General features: G+C 43.7%; 1 protein-coding gene across 1 annotated transcript in view; it reads right to left on the minus strand.

The window, feature by feature from the left end:
* bsg (basigin) overlaps positions 1-8,490 on the minus strand; it is a 30,517-nt gene that overhangs the window by 21,456 nt on the left and 571 nt on the right. The window lies entirely within an intron of this gene.

An 8,490-nucleotide genomic window follows, 5' to 3' on the forward strand; every position in this document is an offset into this window, starting at 1 on the left:
CCTCCAGTCCAGCGGACGAAGCTGTTGATGCAGGAGCTGCGAGCTCCCGACGTTGTCGTCCACTAGGCTCGCTGCCGAGCCGCCGAAGTCAGCCTCGCGTTGGCAAGTCCTGGCTAGCTCTGCCTCCGGAGCCCCGGTCCCAGTTGGAGGCCGCCAGCTCCGCCATCAGGCCTCAGCGCAGACGGAGGATAAGACAAGAAAAGGTCGCACCCCCCCGAAGGAAGAGACTAAAACAAGTTTCTCCCACCCCCCCCCCACACACACACACACATACACAACTAAAATAAACCGAAATAAACTGTAACAACGGGACAAAAGAAAACAAAATAAAAAGGCAAACGGACCGCAGGCCATTATGATGTCTATTCTATGTTAATATTGGCCAAATTAGAGTTATTATAAAATGGAGGATCTTTGCATTTGCAAGCCCTGCTTGGTCTTTTTCTGTTTAAAGCTACAAGTCGGTGCCAGAAAGTCTAGGTCCAAGATTGATCTGTCAGATAAGGTGAGGTCCAGATGTCCTCCCCATTGTTAAAATGTATGAGGACTTTGCAGAGCAGCTCATGTGTTGCAAATGCATGATCAGGATTGGCCAGCTGCAAAAGGGTTTTAAATACTGTTAATAATGTTGCAAAATGTTTGTGGTGCTGTTTGGTGATTGGCTGAAGTGTGAAGCCTTGTTTGAATTGTTTATATTCCCTGGAAAAATGTTGCATTACTTGGTTATCTGACTTCCTTCCAGAAGCTTCTGTAGAAACATTGTAATGGGGCTCAGCCAAGATCCTAGAAATTTCGGAGATACAACCTGGAAACATGCCAGTCAGCACCAGTTCTATGTTATTTCAACTTCACACCCACTCATTACACACTAGGGGCAATTTAGAGGCCAATTAACCTACAAACGCACAAATCTTTGGGATGTGGGTGGAAACCAAAGGATCCAGAGGAAACCCACACGGCAACATACAATCACCACACAGAAAGCATCCAAGGTCAGGATTGTGCAGAAACAGCTCTACCAGCTGCACCACTACGTCACTCAGATAGAATTTAGCCATCGATTAAAGATCGAAAAATAGACCAAGCTGATTGAATCTGAACCTTTATGGTGTTATAAGATATCTATACAGATGTAGGAATTTAAAAAAAAAATTGTACTTGCAAAATTTGTCAGTTGCCAATGCTTAAACAAAATATGCATGTTAATAACATAAACACATTTATATATGATTAGAAGTCACATGGCAATAAATTTGTCCAGTGGCATACTAACCCTTTCTTTAAACTGCCGTATCATTTGCCATGAACACAGAAGTTTGAATCATAAGATCAAATGTGGGCTAATTTTAAAAACAAATTCTGTTCAACAGAGCCATAAATGGGACTAGCAAAAACAGGGTTCCTGCACGGCTGTTTTTCTAACCAAACTACATTGCCATACTACCATCATCAATAAAGATCAGGTGATCAAATAGAATTTTCAAACGTGTATGCAATGTTTTGTATAACATGATCAAATCGATGGAGCTAAGGGTATCAAACATTTTCTGTGCAATTAAGGGAAAAGGGACATGTTGACTATTGGAAAAACACTCAAAATAGAATTAGCAACTGAAAAGGTGTTTTTACGACACTGTCCCAACTCAAAAAATCAGTAAACCCAGCAAAAAGTCTAAGAAATGTTTATGCAAAAGATGACAAAGGACCAGAGGGCAATTGCAATCCAGTCACCAAAAGGGCAATTGCAATCTAACCAAAACGACGTCTCAAAGTCAGAGCTATAATAAATTTCAACACCATTGTGCTTTTAAAGAGAGCTCAAAATTAAGTCCTTTCTTTGGACTCTCCTCACGTCAGCTGCCAGCCAGAGCTTTTGTTTTGCTACTGTGAAAGTCACCTTGAACACTCATCATGAACAAGGCTACCATTTCATATTAGCCAACACAATACTGTTGCAGATTCAATTGATTTGTTTAATTTTGAATAAACCAAATATTAAACAATCTGCTGTTAGCTGTGTGGTGGAACTGGATGGTTGACAAACAGCACCAAGAATAAAAAATAAACCATGTCCAAGTTCTGAAAAAATTTATAACGCTTGAATTACAATTTAACATGTGACAGCAATCCAGAGCCATAATTTTCCGTTCAACTAAGTATAAACTCCTACCTAAACAAGAACCCCGACCCACTACAGTTCGCCTACCATCCCAACAAGTCAACGGAGGATGAGATCTCACTGGCTCTCCACTCTGCACTGGACCACTTGGACAATAAAAACACTTACGTCAGGCTGTTGTTTATAGACTACAGCTCGAGTGGCGTTCAAGAACATCATCCCCTCCAAGCTGGTTACCAAGCTCATGGAACTGGGTCTCTGCGCATCCCTCTACAATTGGATCCTTGACTTCCTAATCCACAGACCACAGTCTGTTATAATTGGCAGAAACACTTCTTCCTCATTGACAATCAACACGGGAGCACCTCAAGGCTGCATGCTCAGTCCCCTGCTCTACTCACTTTATACTCATGACTGACTGTGTTGCCGGTCACAGTGAGAACTCCATCTTTAAGTTTGCCGACAACACCACCACTGTTGGACAAATTACAGATGGTGATGAGTCAGAGTATAGAAGTGAGATTGACCGATTGGCCAAATGGTGGTAGCACAACAACCTGGCTCTCAATATCAATAAAACCAATGAACAGATTGTGGACTTTGGAAGAGGAAGGATGAGGACCCACAATCCTGTTTATATGGTGGAAAGTCAAAAACTTCAAATTCCTGGGAATGCATATTTTCAAAGATCTTTCCTGGACCCAGCACACTGATGCAATTATAAAGAAAGCGCATCAACTCCTCCACTTCCTGAGAAGAATACGGCGATTCGGTATGTCAAAGAGGTTTCTCTTGAACTACAGGCGTACAGTGGAGAGCATCTTGACTGGTTGCATTGCAGCCTGGTTCGGCAACTTGAATGCCCAGGAGCAAAAAAGACTGCAAAAAGTTGTGACCACTGCCCAGTCCATCACTGACCTCCCCACCATCAAATGGATTTATCGCAGTCGCTGCCTCAAAAAGGCAATCAGCATCAGAGACCCACACCATCCTGGCCACACACTCATTTCACTCCAGCCTTCGGGAAGAAGGCACAGGAGCCTGAAAACTGTGACGCCCAGGTTCAGGAACAGCTTCTTTCCTACAACCATCAGGCTATTAAGCACTACAACCTCAAAAAAGCTTTGATATAATAATAATAATAATAGACACACACACACACACGAGGAAATATTATATAATAGAATTGCTCAGATAGTAACTTTCGGATTTTGAACCTATGTTAAGTTGTAAGAAAAGCTTACGGTTTTCAGAAACACATGCATCCTAAAGAAATAAAGTACAAAGAAACACATACAGCGAACAGATGAATCAAAACATAGAAACTAATCTGAACCTGCATAGCTTAGTTTATTGCTTCGAGGCAATTATAACGCTGGAGGAAATAGTATTTGATATGATTTTGTGTTGAAGTTTGCGACAGTATTCAAGGCCGAGAGATAATAGACACTGATGGGGGGGGGGGGGGGGAGGGAGAGAGAGATATCTATCACTTTTGGTGCTCTCAAAGTAACCTCCTCACCATTGGCAGAGCCCAAGTGCAGACTAGGCAAACACTTCGTTTAAGAGGGAACTGCAGATGCTGGAGAATCGAAGGTTACACAAAAAAAAAGCTGGAGAAAAAGCTGGAGAACATCGAATTCTCCCAATTTTGTTAGTCCTTGCTGTCTCCTCCCCTTCCTCAGCCCCCCTGCTGTCTCCTCCCATCACCCAGCCTTCTGGCTACTCCTCCTCTTCCCTTTCTTGTCCCCACCCACCCCCGCCCCCGATCAGTCTGAAGAATGGTTTCGGCCCGAAACGTTGCCTATTTCCTTCTCTCCATAGATGCTGCTGCCCCCGCTGAGTTTCTCCAGCTTTTTTTTGTGTAACCCTAGGCAAACACTTCGTTGAGCAAAATGCACTTTGTCCACAATAGCAAACTGGTACTCCCAGTATCAAGAAGGTTTCGGCCCGAAACGTCGCCTATTTCCTTCGCTCCATAGATGCTGCTGCACTCGCTGAGTTTCTCCAGCAATTTTGTGTACCTACTCCCAGTATCAAGCCATTTTAATATCGTCATCTCAACCATTCCTTATCACCAGATATGCTGCCTGTCCCGCTGAGTTACTCGAGCATTTGTCCAACTCTCAAAATCTCTACGATCTAACAATGGTAATTTACTAATTTTATTAATGAAACCAGGGCAAGGCAGATATTGAAATCTGCAAACTCAAGGCTTGCAGTAATAGACCAATTCTGCCAATTCCCAACTGCCACTCCGTTAAAAAGAGCCATTTCAATTCTTCCTTTTTGAAACGTCTCGTTGAATAAAGTTCTTTGATTATATTCTCTATCTATTCACAATCCTATTCATAGTTTCTCAGCCTTCTTGACCTCTGAACTAAGAACGTCCTTACCAGGACTTGAACATCTTCCTATATTTCTATTTGTGATCTAACTCTTTGCAGGCCTTAGGGACTTTTTAAATCTGTATTTTATCTGCAGCTGTAACATTTGATTTTTTTGTTCTCTTTGACGGGGTGTACATGTACAGCTTGTTTGTACACAGTATGATTCAACCGGATAGCATGCAATTGTGGCACATGATAATAACCAATGCTATACAGGTGCACAACCTTTTATCCGAAAGCCTTGGGACCAGACACTTGTCGGATTTCGGACATTTTCGGATTTCCGAATGGAAGATTTTTAGCGTAGATTAGGTAGGTAGCGCGGGCGGCTTGAAAAGTCTGGAGCGACTGCCTCCTCTCCGGAGACCGGGGAATCATTGTAAATCATTGCATAAATGTTAGTCAGTTAGTTTGGAGGGATTTTATGTGGTGGTGGTGGGGTGGGTGGGTGAAGGGGTAAACTTTAATTCTTAGTCCCCTACCTGGTCGGCGACTCCCAACATCGCGGAGCTGGGGGCTCCGTCCGGCCGCGGGCTGCGCCGGTTGTAGCTCCGACCCCGGCAACCATCGCCCGCAGCCCCCAGCTCCGCGAACGTTGGGAGAAGGCGGCCTCAGCGCCCTGGAGCTTACCGCACAGCGACCCGGTAAGGCATTGCCCGCTTCCCGCTGGTATCCCAGCACTGCGACGCCGCCGACTCCCAACATTTGCGGAGCCTCGCAGCCAGGGGTAGAGTTGCCGGGGTCGGAGCTACAACCGGCGCCGCCCGCAGCCCCAGCTGGGAGTTAGCGACCACAGCGCTGCGGAGCTTACTGCACGGCGACCCGGTAAGGCATTGACTGCTCCCCGCCTCTCCGACCAGGTAGGGGACTAAGAATTAAAGTTTACCCCTTCAACCCCCCCCCCCCCCCCCCCCCCCCCCCTCACATAAAAGTCCACCAAACTAACATTTAAGCAATGATTTACAGATGTTTAAGTGCCTCCCCGGTCTCCGGGGAGGAGGCAGCCGCTACAGTAGTACAGACCTGGGTTGACCGTGGGTCGTTTCGGGTCAAGTTTGGCGCCAAACGCGAGCTTTGGTGTGCAGACGACATCCTGAAAAAAATGGCCGGTTTTCGGAGTTTTTCGGTTTCCGGAACACCGGATAAAAGGTTGTGCACCTGTACTAATATTTCCTGACACTGCAAAGGCGTTCCAGCATTAAAAAGGAACTAGTCAGAGGTGTGACGGAACACTTTTCTTGTAGCTCCAATGGTCGGGCAGCTCGATTGCAGACCAAACAAAGATGCCAGCTCAACTGACACACCAGCAATTACCTTCTACATTAATTGCTTTTGCCACTGGCACATCTTGACTGAGACAAAATGGAGTATAGTTACCCTGACAAACCCATGACTTCCATCACCAGATATATGGAAGCAGCACCACCTGCAGGTTCCATTCCAACGCTGACAAAATCCTGATTTATAAATATATTGCTGTCCTTCATCTTCACTGGGTGCAATCCTGGAATTCTTTCCCCCAACATCAGAGGAATAGCTTCACCAAACAGACTGCATCATACGTTCAAGGTGACAGACCATTACTTTCTGAAGGACAATTGCAGACAGGCAATAATTGCCAGACTGGCTATCAATGATCAAATATTGAAAAATTAAATAAATGGTCTAAACAGAATACGATTTAAAAAAAGGCCACATTCATTCAGCCTAGTCAACGCAAATTTAAATGAATATTGAACAACATAGCAAGTCAAAGCTGAGTGCAAGATTCTTTAAATCATTAACGTTAGATTTACAAATTGTAGTATCTTTTTTCATATTTGAAAATTGAACAGGGATTCAAACTCACCAACATGTAAGGGTCAAAACCATTACTAATCAGAACTGAATACAAAAATAGAACTATATCACTTGCCCTCTAGTTACTTATTAGGGTATTCCTGAGCTGACTAGTTAATCAACTCTAAGCACCACTACAATCTCTCACACTATTCTCTTACACGCATCAATGAAGGCTGGGTATTTTTCATAGATATTCATGAAATGTTTAATCCCATACAATATTGTTTGACAACTGAATAAGTACAGCTAATGTTAGGTTAATAAGAATGCATTTTCCCCCAATGCAACTAAAATAGAACAATACATTGTGTCTGAGTTCAAAGCCCAGCAAGCAATAACACATGAAAGCAAAACTCAGTAAGGGTTTCATAAATCAACTCAACATCTTAAACAGTAACCATTTTTTTAAAAGTGTGAGCAACAGTAAGCACATAATGTTCCAACCCTTTTATTCAGGGAGGGTTGATGTTGTTATACCTTCCAATGCTAGTTTATAATCTGTGGACCTTCACACAAAAGGAGTACTAAGTAAGCTTGTCTGCATTGAAACTATTATTAACCTAGTTTTGATTACAGAACATTCTGTACAAAACATTGCCTGCACAGAACAGTAATTGTGGCAAAATAAAAGAGAATCACCATGGAAAACCAAATTGCATCAGCCGATTCAGTAGTCAGCAAAACACCCTGAAACAACTGAATGCTTTGAGAACTTCCTGTGTGGCAATGCATCAATAGATGGTTTCACTCAGTTCCCTTTTGAGAAATACCCCAAATTTTAGACAAATGAAACAAACTCACTTCTACACCCAAAGCTATTTTCAACAGTTATTTTCCAGAAGAATGCCACAGCAAAACTCTGCTTCTTAGACCTGTTCCTGGTGAATCACAATTTAGCAAATAAATGCCCAATCAAATAAAACAAAGTTCTGGGGGAACTCGTGCAGCATCTGGGGAGCGAATGGACAGACAATGTTCCAGGTCAGGATCTTTCTTCAGACTGAATGATTTAGGGGGAAGGAGGCTGGCAAAGAGAGCTGGGGGTTGGGCAAAGCCAAGCAAGTGATAGAGGCACAGAGATGAGGGGGAGGTAATTAGCAGAGTCAGGGTATGTAAGTGACAAAGGCTTGAAAAGGAGACAAAATGATACCACATTATAGGAGTGAAATGTAAAATGGAGACATGGGCAACCAAAGAAGCTGGTTTAAAAAGAAACAGTGCTGGAGACTCCAGCACTTTGAGTGAAATGTAAAGCTCAAAGGCGGGATAATGGCATAAATGGACTGGCGGAAGAAAATGGATAAAAGGAAATGTGGGATTCAGGGATAGGGGGTGAGCATACAAAAGAAGGTAAAGGAGTAAAATGGCTGGGGTGATGGGAGAAATGTGTGTGCACCAATATTGGAGACAGTGTGGTTGAGAGAAAGCTTATTGGCAGTATTAGTTGAAATTGTATAATTCGATGTTCATACTGTTGATTACAAGTCAGAACATTCTGCTACCAAGTACGAGGTGCTGTTCTTCCATTTTGCGTGTGACCTCAATCTCGCAATGGAAGGGGCCAAGGACGGAAAGGTCAATATGCGAAGAGGAAGTAAATGTATCAACCATCTTAATCAGTTACCCTAAAACCAGACTTCCACGTCGAGGTTTATAGCCCACAGGGCTTGACTGGAAACACAAAGAAACCCCAAAACCTTAATATTCCGAGCGCGGAAGAAACGTGCTCCGCCATAAGGCAATGAATTGGCCATAAAATTACAGGCTTACAAGAGCAGAGGTTAGACTCCACGTGTCGAATTGTCTTCGGTAATCTCCCTCGGGGAGATAGGTGCCGAATTTCATCCGAGCCTGGAATATTAAGGTTTGGGGATTGACACAAAAAGCTGGAGTTACTCAGCGGGACAGGCAGCATCTCTGGAGTGAAGGAATGAGTGGCGTTTCGGGTCGAGACCCTTCTTCAGACTATTTGGTAGTTTGTTTGTGCTTCCAGTCAACCCTAGCGTGCAAATAAAACTCGACGTGGAAGCCTGGTGTTGGGGTTACTGTCATTAAGATGGTTGGAGCATTTACAAATTGTTGTTGACAAAGAGAGTGCCCGTTTGGGACTCTTCCTTCCCCCCCCCAACGTACGACACC

Source organism: Leucoraja erinacea, chromosome 29 (assembly GCF_028641065.1).
Source record: "Leucoraja erinacea ecotype New England chromosome 29, Leri_hhj_1, whole genome shotgun sequence".
NCBI lineage: Eukaryota > Metazoa > Chordata > Chondrichthyes > Rajiformes > Rajidae > Leucoraja > Leucoraja erinaceus.